General features: G+C 44.6%; 1 pseudogene; it reads right to left on the minus strand.

The window, feature by feature from the left end:
- Positions 1-2948: 2948 nt before the first annotated feature.
- On the minus strand, positions 2949-8948 carry LOC144274877 (olfactory receptor 10P22-like; annotated as a pseudogene).
- Positions 8949-13152: the final 4204 nt, after the last annotated feature.

The following is a 13152-nucleotide window of genomic DNA, read 5'->3' on the forward strand; positions in this document are numbered from 1 at the left end:
CACAGAAACAAGATGGATAGTATCTGGGGTGCCAAATGAAATTTCAGGAAAGAAAGCAAGGAATAGGTGGAGATAAGGTGATAAGTGCTAAGAGGCTCATTAGCAGAAGAGGCAGTGATAGCAAGTGCTTGACAGCTGTGCTGGTCACATTTTAAGGGAGGGATGTGACCAGATAGTCCAGAATATCAGAGTAACTTTAGGGTATCAAAGTCCTATAGTCCTCTTTCTGTGAGATGCTACAGCGGCCAGAGATTTGGTCATGTTGCAAATAATTCCAATGGGAAAATACAGTGCAGTAAGTGTGGAGGTGACTATTCACAGGATGACTGTGAGGAAGGGACAGAACAAAAATGTTGCAACTGTGGAGGAAAACACAGCTCAGAATATGCAAGCTGTACTGAGGGGAGCAAGCTAGAGAACTACAAGAAACCCAAGTTGCTAATAACATGTCCTGTGCAGAAGCTGTTAGGAAATACCTAAAAGAGAACCTGATGTGAGGAAAGGCAATAGCCTGCAACAAATTAATGGGAGGGAATGAGTAACGTTGGGATGAAAAGAGGTTCATTGCAGTAATGGTTGATGTAATCAATTGTAGTTCTCAAACAGGAAAGAAAACAGAAAATGAGAATTATAACTAAAGCTGCAGGCTAGCAACCTGTCAGTGGAACAACTTCAGACTTTCCTCAGTGAAACTACTATGGACGGTTAGAAACAGATTTTCAGCTTGAATTCCCATGGCTTAATAGCACATGGGTAGGAATTAAAGACCAATATTTTTGATATGAAAACAAAGCCTGATCTAATATGCATACAAGACTTGGCTTGAGACTATAAAATCCCAGGATATGGTCTATATGGACATGATAGAGAAATGGAAAAGGTGGGGACGCATACCCTTTCACTAAGGAGAACCTGAAGTACCTTGAAATAGAGATTAGAAAGCTAAATATCAAGAATAATGCTATTGAGATACCAATACAAAACAATTCTGCATCTCTAAGACTTTATCATGTTTATTACCCGTGCAGGAAACTAGAGGCTATGGACCTGAAAGAATTCATTGCAAGTGTCACATGCCCACTCATTGTCTGTGGTGATCTGAATAGTCACAACCGATTGCAGGGAAGTAAGAAAAACATGGAAAATGTTCAGAGCAAATCTTTGAAGAGAATAATTTAGCAATAAGTGATGGAGCGCCTACCAGGTTCAGTACAGCTGATGGAAGCTTCTCATGTCTGGATCTGGGACCATAGGGAGTGAATGCAGCTGTGAAATTGACAGAGGGGTGGGAATGGCTAGTGACCACGTCCTGACATTAATTACATCTCAAGGAAAAGGATATCCCCACTTGGAATCTTAAAAAAGCAAACTGGAAAAATCTTTGGAAAGAGAAGTGAGCAATATGTGAGTAAGTAATGTATCTGTGAAGATATTGAGGAATTCTGTAGTAATATTAATAAAGGAATCATAAAGACAGCCAGCCTAGCTATTCCTAGGATGCCAACACTGCCTGAAGATAGGGGAAGTGTACCATGGTGGAATAGGGAATATGAAATGGTAATTAGGGAAAGGAATAAGTCATATAAGACAGCAAAAAATCCTTAACTAATGGACTTAATGAAATATAAAAAAGTAAGGTAGTTTCACAAAGGGCTATAAAAAGGGCAAAAAGAGAGAGCTGGACACCATAACATGGGGAAGTAAGTAAACATACCAATACAGCAAAGATTATATATAAACAAACTAGGGAAATGAATGGAATAAAGAGTAAGAGTCACGTAACACTAAGTCTTCCAGTTGCGGGGCATGGAGTAATAAGCTCTAAGAAAAGAAAAGCAGAAACTCTGGCCACCATGCTTCAAAAAGTCAGTAATGATGAATATCAGTGGTTACAAATTAGGGAGAAGAAAAGAACATTAAGGATAATTATGAGATGAAGAGGTGGGATGGGAGAAGGATGTGGATATTTTAAATGTAAACTTTAGTGTGGCTTAGGTAAAACCATGGAAAGTATAGTAAGGGAGAGAACAGTAGCACACCTAGAAAGAAGAAGGTTTATAGATAAAACACAAAGTGGGCTCCAGTAAGGTGGGAGTGTGATTGACCACGCTGTCAGGATAGAGACAGAAGCACAAAAAAGCATGAGAATCACAGAATTAATTATACTAATATTCCTGGGCATAGAAAAAGCCTACGATGTGTTCTGGAGAGAGGAACTACTTCATAAAGTGGCCTCAGTGGGTAACATAGGAAGAATGTACAGATGGATAAGGAACTTCTTAGGCAAAAGAACAAGTCCAATTAGGGAAAGCTTTCTCCAGCGTATAGTAAATTGCAAGTGAAACTCCACAGAGCAGTGTAGTTACGCCAGCCCTCTTTAACATCATGATAAATGATCTCCCTGAAGAGATGAGGATAGGAATAGGGATCATGTTTGCTGACTGTGCCATATGGATCAAAAGCAGAAACCTTGAAAGTGCCACCAAAAGAATGATGATGCACTTAAGAGAAGTGCAGAATGGGGAAGAGGTGGGGCTTCAAATTCACATAGACGAAACTAAGGGAATGATCCTCACAACATGGAAAAGCCAAAAAGATGTAAAGTTATAGCTATATGACCAAGAGATAAATATACTGACATTACAAATTCTTCGGTGTGATATTTGATAACAAGCTCACTTGGAGGGACCATACTGAAAGTATTAGATAAGTGCAAAAGTCAAATACCTTTGGAACATCCTGGGGAGTGGATATGAAAATGGTGGCAATGCTATACAGAGCACTGATTAGACCAGTTATTGAATATGAATGCCCGGCCTTTGGGTCAGCAATGAATACAAATCCGAACTAGATTATATCCACACACACGCATTGCATATCAGGTGGTGAGTTCATTACTGTATCTCTGTACTACAGATATACGCATTTCCATCAGCTGCTGCTAACTCTTAGAACGAAGCTCCCAGACTCAACCTTTTTCGGTCAAAGTACGAGATAATAGTGAAGATAGCACTAAGCTAAACGGTTCGGACAAAAAGTCAACATTACCATGTAAATAAGGTACAGAAGTGGATAGCTGATCTTCATGAAAAGAAGGGATTGAAAGAGACCAAAATGTATAGCTATGGGAAAATATTCTATCCTTAGAAAATCACCCCCGGTCGGGAAAGACGTGGAATTATATAATGAAATCAATAAAAAAATGATAGACAAGATGTCACAATTATATTGATTTGCTATAAGTGGGGACACTATTGACAAATACATACAGAGGGTTCCAAAGAGGAAAGAACAGAGTGGGAACAGCTTCCTGTGTGCCCTCACTCGGACTCAAGAAAGCTGTATGGCTAACTTTGTATCCGTCTTTATGGCTGAGATACACAGGGATTATGCTAGCACTAAATCGTGCTTTAGATGTGTGGCCAGCTGCTGTGGCCATCCTGTCTGACTGTTTATCAGGGCTGCAGCAGGCAACTCACAGTGGTGAGTCTGACAGCAGAAATGATTCTCTTAATGATATATTACTGCTAACAGCCAGACTGGTGGAACTGGATATAACCAACGTAATCGCATGGATCCTGGTGCAGACAGGGATAGCAGGCAACGAATTGGCTGGCAAAAAGTGTTATTAATCACAAACAAGTTGACCTCGGGATCCGCTTAAGCAAACTGGCATTTAAACACCTAATCAAAAGTGAGCTAAGGAAGGAATGGCAAGAACTGTAGGCAAATGAAATGAAGGGGAAAAAAATTCCTGATTCTGCCTCCGGCTCTGACCCTCGGCTTGACTCTTGACCCTGATACTGACTCTGACCCCTGGCTTCAGTTCCGGGATCTCCAGCTCCTAACACTTGTCCTACCTACCTTTGCCCAGCATCCTGACACAGACTATGTATCATAAAAATGAATACAGATACTTCCCACATTCTTCACAGAAGGTGAATCTTAAATTGCTCATGCTTAATTACTCAAGCACTTTAATACCCCGGTTCGGAAGGTGATATATAAATGCAAAGCAGTAGCAGTTTGGAATTGGGTGCTCACCTCTATTCATAGGACAGCTCTCACTGGAGTCGATGAACTCATTTCTCAGGGTTTGAGACCAGGTGGGTGAGGTAATACCTTTTATTGGACCAACTTCTGCTGGTGAGAGACATGTTTTCGACACACAGAGCTCTTCAGGGTTTGGCAGACAAGACTCCAGTTCCACTGAGGTTCTTGTCTTTCATCATTCTGCAGAAATGGGACTTTCTCAGTACAGACCTGCAGTTACCTGAAGGGACAGAAAATGGGCTTCCCCTTCGATTTAAAAAGTGTAATTGCTCTCTCATAGTTGTATTCTCTCTTCATGCTTTTCAAAATGGTCCCACTTTGACCTTTTTCCCACTTGGTTCATTTTGTGTCTCCAAAGCGTTGTAGCTAACAATGCCCACTGTGAGTTGCTATTATACAAGTCCCATTCTACATCATGTTTTAGCGTAATGATCCTTTGTGGAAAATATTTTAGATCATGGACAAACACCAGCTTACATTTTTGGGAGATGCCTGTCCAAGGTGATGGCCAGTTATCATGTACTTGCACCGCCCCGAATTAGTATTCAAGAGATGCTGCCATCTAATGGGCATTTTTGAAAATAGTGGCCCATGTCTCACTCTTACAACATGCTGCCACCTAGCAGCCATTTTACAGTATAATTTTCCCATTATTATATTGGCTACTGAACTCTATTGATCACTAGTCAGTATCTCTGTTGCCCCCCACCCCCGCCCCATTTCCTCTACTCTGCTGCCATCTAGTGTCGATTTCCCAGCAAGACAGCCTGTTGCTCTTCTCTCCTATGGTGGATTCTTCTCCCTATAGCTGCCTCTTTCCCATTCTTAAAAAGAAAACGAGGACTTGTGGCACCTTAGAGACTAACAAATTTATTAGAGCATAAGCTTTCGTGAGCTACAGCTCACTTCATCGGATGCATACAGTGGAAAATATAGTGGGGAGATTTTATATACACAGAGAACATGAAACAATTTGTTAGTCTCTAAGGTGCCACAAGTACTCCTTTTCTTCTTACCATACAGACTGTAACAAGAGTGATCAGGTAAGCTGAGCTATTAAGCTATTACCAGCAGGAGAGCCGGTGCGGGGTGGGGGGTGGGGGGGGAACCTATTGTAGTGATAATCAAGGTGCGCCATTTCCAGCACTTTACAAGAACAGTAGGAGGGGAAATAAACATGGGGAAATAGTTTTACTTTGTGTAATGACACATCCATTCCCAGTCTTTATTCAAACCTAAGTTAAGTGTATCCAGTTTGCAAATGAATTCCAATTCAGCAGTCTCTCGTTGGAGTCTGTTTTTGAAGTTTTTTTGTTGAAGAATTGCCACTTTTAGGTCTGTAATTGAGTGACCAGGGAGATTGAAGTGTTCTCCAACTGGTTTTTAAATGTTATAATTCTTGATGTCGGATTTGTGTCCATTTATTCTGTTATGTAGAGACTGTCCAGTTTGGCCAATGTACATGGCAGAGAGGCATTATTGGCACATGATGGCATATATCACATTGGTAGATGTGCAGGTGAACGAGCCTCTGATAGTGTGGCTGATGTGATTAGGCCCTATGATGGTGTCCCCTGAATAGATATGTGGACACAGTTGGCAACGGGCTTTGTTGCAAGGATAGGTTCCTGGGTTAGTGTTTTTGTTGTGTGGGGTGCGGTTGCTGGTGAGTATTTGCTTCAGGTTGGGGGGCTGTCTGTACGCAAGGACTGGCCTGTCTCCCAAGATCTGTGAGAGTGATGGGTCATCCTTCAGGATAGGTTGTAGATCCTTGATGATGCGTTGGAGAGGTTTTAGTTGGGGGCTGAAGGTGATGGCTAGTGGCGTTCTGTTATTTTCTTTGTTGGGCCTGTCCTGTAGTAGGTAACTTCTGGGTACTCTTCTGGCTCGGTCAATCTGTTTCTTCACTTCAGCAGGTGGGTATTGTAGTTGTAAGAATGCTCGAATCTTGTAGGTGTTTGTCTCTGTCTGAGGGGTTGGAGCAAATGCGGTTGTATCGTAGAGCTTGGCTGTAGACAATGGATCGTGTGGTGTGGTCTGGGTGAAAGCTGGAGGCATGTAGGTAAGCATAGTGGTCAGTAGGTTTCCGGTATAGGGTGGTGTTTATGTGGCCATTGCTTATTAGCACTGTAGTGGCCAGGAAGTGGATCTCTTGTGTGGACTGGTCCAGGCTGAGGTTGATGGTGGGATAGAAATTGTTGAAATCATGGTGGAATTCCTCAAGGGCTTCTTTTCCATGGGTCCAGATGATGAAGATATCATCAATGTAGCACAAGTAGAGTAGGGGCATTAGGGGACGAGAGCTGAGGAAGCTTTGTTCTAAGTCAGCCATGAAAATGTTGGCATACTGTGGGGCCATGCGGGTATCTGTAGCAGTGACGCTGTTTTGAAGGTATACATTGTCCTCAAACACTCCCTCCTCAGGCCCTACACTACCAGCACTCCCAGCTATCTTCGAGACACCACTGACTTCCTGAGGAAACTACAATCCATCGGTGATCTTCCTGAAAACAGGATCCTAGCCACTACGGATGTTGAAGCCCTCTACACCAACATTCCACACAAAGATGGACTACAAGTCGTCAGGAACAGTATCCCTGATAATGTCACGGCAAACCTGGTGGCTGAACTTTGTGACTTTGTCCTCACCCATAACTACTTCACATGCCTGTTGCCAACTGTGTCCACATATCTATTCAGGAGACACCATCATAGGGCCTAATCACATCAGCCACACTATCAGAGGCTCGTTCACCTGCACATCTACCAATGTGATATGTGCCATCAAGTGCCAGCAATGCCCCTCTGGCATGTAGCGTGGTTTAGCAGGGGTTTCCCATCCATCCAGTGCCTTTCAGTTGATGTGGGTTCTGTTTCCAATGGAAATGCATAGATTGAAGCTACCATGACAGAATCTCAGTGGCTCTCCAGGCTGAGATTCTCAGAGACGTTTAAGGGAGATAGGTGTCCATCTCCCATTTAAAAGAGATTTGGGTGACTAGCTCCGTCAGGTCCCTTGGGAAATCCTTTCCGCAGAGTCGGATCCCTACACTTCTCACTGGTGCCCAGCTCCCTGACCTCTGGCCAAGCCCTGACGTGCTCCCAGTGACTGAGCCAGCACTGCCATGTTTGGCATCACAGGAGTTCTGCCCGTTGGTAGGTGGTCGCTGCTTCCTCTCACCATAAGTTGCCTCACCCCCTGAGGAAAGGGCCCTGTGTGGAGCAGAGCTGCCTGGGGTACCTGGGGCTGACTAGACACTGTGCCCTCAGAACTAGCCCTGTCGGACATTGGGCTTGTTGCAGTTAGTTTTGGGGACGCTCATTGTAACAGGTCCCCTCCCTTTCAACTGCTCTGTGCAGCTGGTGGAAGCAGAGCAGCTGGTGCTCTGCAGGGCCATGAGCAGAGTCCCTCGTCAGTGACCATTTGACAGACCCGAGCCCCGGAACGGCCTCCGTTCTACGGGTGCCCAGCAAACCCCCAGCTGGGCCTGGACAGTCCCAGCAGACCTGGCATGTGAGTCTACCTCTTTGTTTGCCCAATCTCCCTGCCTCCAAGGGCCCAGTGACCCTGGAGCTGTTGCTTTCCCGGAGCTGGTCACAGCCGGGTGTAGCCCAGATAAAAGCTATAACGCTGTTCCTGGTGAAGTGTCCAGAGGTCACTGCTGGGGCCTGGTTGCTTGCCTCCGGCCTCTGTGAGTTCAGTGAAGATGGTTGGTTTGCAGAGGGTTATGATGGTAATAAGAACAATTTCAGGGGTGGCAGATTTCCCAGCCTTACGTTCCCATCTCTGCTGCACAAGGAGTTACTAGTTTTATTGTCCAAACATTTATTTTGATCAAGAATGGCTTTTCTAAAGATCTAAACAATTGGTTACAATTTTGTCTCCATTTTGCCTAGTGCCCATAACTCCATGATGGAAACATGGTTATGGCCACCTCCTTCCCTGGTCCTTCCACTGAGATGGACAACACTGAGTGCTGAGATTTTCACTAGGACTTTTCAACTTAATTTTAATGAGGGATGATTGCTGAAATCACCCAGACAGCCTGAGCTTTTCAAAGCTAAGTTATTATCTCAGAGTCTCTGCACGTTTTTGCAAAAGCCACATTTACTGACTGCTTTCCTCAAAGCTTCCTTGACCTCTCTGTTTCTCAGGCTGTAGATGAGGGGGTTTACCAGGGGAGTCAGGACCGTGTAGCAAAGAGGGAGCACTTTGTTTAGGTCTCTCAGTGTACCACGTTTCGGTAGCATGTAGACAATCATTAGGGTTCCATAGAAAATTGTCACCAGAATGAGGTGAGAAGAGGAGGTGGAAAAGGCCTTTTGCCTCCCGGTGGTGGAAGGGATTCTCAGGATGGTGGCGATGATGCACATGTAGGACGTCAGGGTTGGTAGGAATGGAGGCAGGGTGAATACACAGGATACTAACCAGTGTGTGTCACTGCAGGAGAGCTCTATAGGTGGGATGACATCACAATCGAAATGGTCAATGTCATTCGGGCCACAGAATGTTAACTGTGATAGGAATAAAACAAAGATAGTACTAGCCAAACAAGCTTTAACCAGGACCCAGCAGCCAACTGGAGGAAAAACCCGGTATTCATAAGAGTTGAATAGTGGAGGGGTTTACATATCGCTAAATACCAATCATAAGACATCGCTGCTAGGAGACAGCATTCTGTAGCTGCCAGAGCACAAAAGAAATACAGTTGTGTGATGCAACCACTGACTGAGATGGTTCTGTCCCCAGTCAGGAGACTGGCTAGCATCCAGGGCAGGATGGTTGTGGTGTAGCAGATCTCCAGGCAGGACAAATTCCCCAGGAAGAAGTACATGGGAGTGTGAAGGTGCTGATCAGCCACAACAAGCACCACAATGAGGGCGTTCCCAACCATGGTTGCCATGTAGATCACTAGGAACATCAGGAAGAGAAGAATTTGCAGGTCAGGGAGATCCCCGAATCCCAGGAGGAAGAATTCAGTGACGGCTGTTTGGTTTCTGCAGTCTGCCTTTGGTTGTGTCTAGGAACAATAAATCTGTGCGACTGAATTGGAAGGACACAGAGTTAAAAGTTAATCAAATCTCATGAATTAATTCCATAAATATTCAGAAACTCCCCTTCCTCTCGTGGTTACAGGCTGAAATTTTAAGACTAAATTTAGATTTCAGAGCCAAGTGCCAGGAAACTGAGTCTGAGGACAGAACATTGCTCTGATGGGCAAGAGGGTGTTCGACACGGATACCAGTGACTACTATAACAGCCCATTTGTCTCGTAGCCACATACTGATATGACAGATCAGATCATTTCTCTGTCTATCTGACATACCAGAGCTTAACAATGATGCTTAAATGCTGTATTTCATTTCTGGCAATGGCCAGAATCATGCCATGTCTTAGGAGTCAAAATCAAACATCAACTAAAATCTTGGACTGAGGTTTTTCAATTTGGTCTAGAGTTCTTAGGCACCGTCCTGTGTTAGATTTCTTTCCATGAATTCTAACAATATATCCTGGTATATTCAGCATTTCAGTGCCCTGTAGGAGAAGGAATAATTTTCACCCCCTCACAAGAGATCAGTTCCTGCCATAAATTATGAAGTGGAGTAAATTCTCCCTTTTAGTGCCTGTGGTGGTGATGGGAACGTGGTGAGGGACTGGCAGTGCCTTTTCTGTTTCCCAACAGTAGCTATGTAGCAGTCATAAAATACAGCTCTTTGGAGGGTGGATCTTAGGAAGGGGTAAAACCAGGCTGATGTGCGACCCTAACTGGGGAGTGACCCTCCCCACTCCATAATGAGTGTGGGATGATAATACAGGAACAGGAAAGACACTGGGGTGGGGCGGGGGAGGGGGGGGAAGATGCTGTCCCTAAACTCAGAGTCTAGAAACAATCTGGCATGTGTGATCTGGGTTAGTAAGACTCTATCATCACTCACCACCCATTGGGGCACACACTGAGCCAGATCCTCAGCTGGTGTAAATCAAGGTAGCTCCATTTCTGTCATTGGGACAGTTCCTCAACTGAGGACCTGTCACAAGACATGAATCTCATGCTCCATCTCTGTGAAAAGGTGCTATGAACACAGACTGGCGCTGCAGTGGGAAGGAGAGGCTAAAACTCTTAATATTCACCTGAGGAAGAGCTCTGTGTAGCTCAAAAGCTTCTCTCATTCACCAACAGGAGTTGGTCCAATAAAAGATATTACCTCACCCACCTTGTTCCTCTAATATTCACAAAGCACATTCATGCCCCTGTGTCAAGGTTCCTTCCCCACTCTGAATTCTAGGGTACAGATGTGGGGACCTGCATGATAAACCACCTAAGCTTATTTTTATCAGCCTAGGTTAAAACTTCCCCAAGGTACAAACTATTTTACCTTTTGCCCTTGGACTTTATTGCTGCCACCACCAAGAGGCTAATAAATATATAACAGGGAAAGAGCCTGCTTGGAAACATCTTTCCCCCCAAAAAATCCTCCCAAACCCTACACCCCCTTTGCTGGGGAAGCCTTGATAAAAATCCTCACCAATTTGCATAGGTGAACACAGACCCAAACCCTTGGATCTTAAGAACAATGAAAAACCAATCAGGTTCTTAAAAGAAGAATTTTAATGGAAGAAAAAGTAAAAATCACCTCTGTAAAATCAGGATGGTAAATACCTTACAGGGTAATCAGATTCAAAACAGAGAATCCCTCTCAGCAAAACACAAAAACAGGAATATTGATTGACTGGGGATTGATCCTGCTTTGAGCAGAGGGTTGGACTAGATGACCTCCTGAGGTCCTTTGCAACACTGATATTCTATGATTCTATGAATATACATTCCATTCAGGACAGCTTATTTTATCAGCCATTTAAACAAAACAGAATGTACCGCATATCTAGCTAGATTACTTACTAAGTTCTAAGACTCCATTCCTTTTCTGTTCCCGGCAAAAACATCACACAGATGGAGAGAACCTTTGTTTCTCCCCCGCTCCAGCTTTGAAAGTATCTTGTCTCCTCATTGGTCATTTTGGTCAGGTGCCAGCGAGGTTATCCTAGCTTCTTAACCCTTTACAGGTGAAAGGGTTTTTCCTCTGGCCAGGAGGGATTTTAAAGGGGTTTACCCTTCCCTTTATATTTATGACATGCCCCCCAAATCACGATAGGGTGAAACGCTGGCTGTGATTTCTTCCTGGAGCTCGAGGAAAAAACAGAGTTAATAAGACACATGCACCTCTAAATGTACTACCAAGTATAAAAAGACTAACAATATTTTCCACATCTCAAGGACGATTTTAACCAGTTGATTCTGGGAAACTTTCACGGGAGAGTGCATCAGCCACTTTGTTAGAAGCTCCTGAGATGTGTTGGATGTCGAAATCAAAATCTTGGAGAGCTAAAGTCCACCGAATACGTTTTTGTTATTTCCCGTGGCGGTATGAAGCCACTGTAGCGCAGCATGGTCGGTTTGCAGGTGGAAACGCCGTCCCCAAACATATGGGAGTAGCTTTTCCAGAGCGTAGACAATGGCGTAACATACCTTTTCACTGACTGACCAGTTGCTTTCCCTCTCAGACAGCTTCTTGCTGAGAAACACTACAGAGTGGAATTCTTGATCCGGTCCTTCTTGCATTAAAACTGCTCCCACACCACGCTCGGACGCATCTGTGGTTACTAGGAATGGTTTGTCAAAGTCTGGGGCCCTTAGTACAGGGTCAGACATGAGTGTCGCTTTAAGCTGGTTAAAGGCTTTCTGACACTCTTTGGTCCACTGAACGGCATTTGGCTGTTCCTTTTTGGTTAGGTCTGTCAGTGGGGCGGCGATTTGGCTGTATTGCAGTACAAATCGCCTGTAATATCCGGTCAAACCTAAGAAGGATTGGACCTGTTTCTTTGACTTTGGGACAGGCCATTTTTGGATAGCATCCACTTTAGCCTGTAGGGGGTTGATAGTTCCTTGACCCACCTGGTGTCCAAGGTGAGTCACTCTGTTTAGGCCTATTTGACACTTCTTAGCCTTAACAGTTAGTCCTGCCTCCCTTATGCGCTCAAAGACTTTTTGTAGATGTTCCAGGTGTTCTGTCCACGAATCCGAAAATATGGCCACATCATCAAGGTAGGCAATTGCATAGTCTCCTAATCCCGCTAGGAGACCATCTACAAGTCTTTGGAAGGTGGCGGGTGCATTTCGCAGCCCGAAAGGGAGTACATTAAATTCATACAGCCCGAGATGTGTGGTGAAGGCTGACCTTTCCTTGGCAGATTCATCTGGCGGTACCTGCTAGTACCCCTTGGTTAAGTCCATGGTAGAGATGAACTGGGCCCGTCCCAGTTTCTCTAATAGTTCATCTGTGCATGGCATTGGATAGTTGTCTGGGCGAGTTACAGCATTTAGCTCACGGTAGTCCATGCAAAAACGTATCTCCCCATCTGGTTTGGGAACTAGAACCACTGGAGATGCCCAGGCACTGCCAGAGGGGCGGATTACCCCCATCTGTAGCATATCCTGGATCTCTATAAAACTATAGCAGTTTTAGCTTGAGGAGACACCCGGTAAGGTTGGACTTTAATTGGGTGAGCATTACCTGTGTCAATGGAGTGGTATGCCCATTCAGTCAGTCCTGGGGTGGCTGAGAACATTGGTGCGTAGCTAGTGCACAGCTCCTGGATCTGCTGTCGCTGCATACGCCCAAGGGTCATGGAGAGGTTCACCTCTTCCACACCACCAGCACTTTTCCCTTCGTAGTAGACACCTTCAGGCCACTCAGCGTCATCTCCTCCCTGGGCTGTAAACTGACAAACTTTTAATTCTCTGGAATAAAAGGGCTTTAGAGAATTAATATGGTACACCTTAGGCTTTCGGTTGGAGGTGGGGAATTTTATGAGATAATCAACAGCTCCCAGGTGCTCCTGGACCGTGAATGGCCCTTCCCATGACGCTTCCATTTTCTGGGCCTGGAGCGCCTTTAAGACCATGACCTGGTCTCCTACTATGCAGGAACACTCTCTGGCATGTTTATCATACCAGGCTTTTTGCTCTTTTTGAGCATCCTGTAGGTTTTCTTTAGCAAGGGCTAAAGAGGTTCGGAGGGTGTTTTGTATGTTGGTTA

The sequence above is a fragment of the Eretmochelys imbricata genome, chromosome 14 (assembly GCF_965152235.1).
Source record: "Eretmochelys imbricata isolate rEreImb1 chromosome 14, rEreImb1.hap1, whole genome shotgun sequence".
NCBI lineage: Eukaryota > Metazoa > Chordata > Testudines > Cheloniidae > Eretmochelys > Eretmochelys imbricata.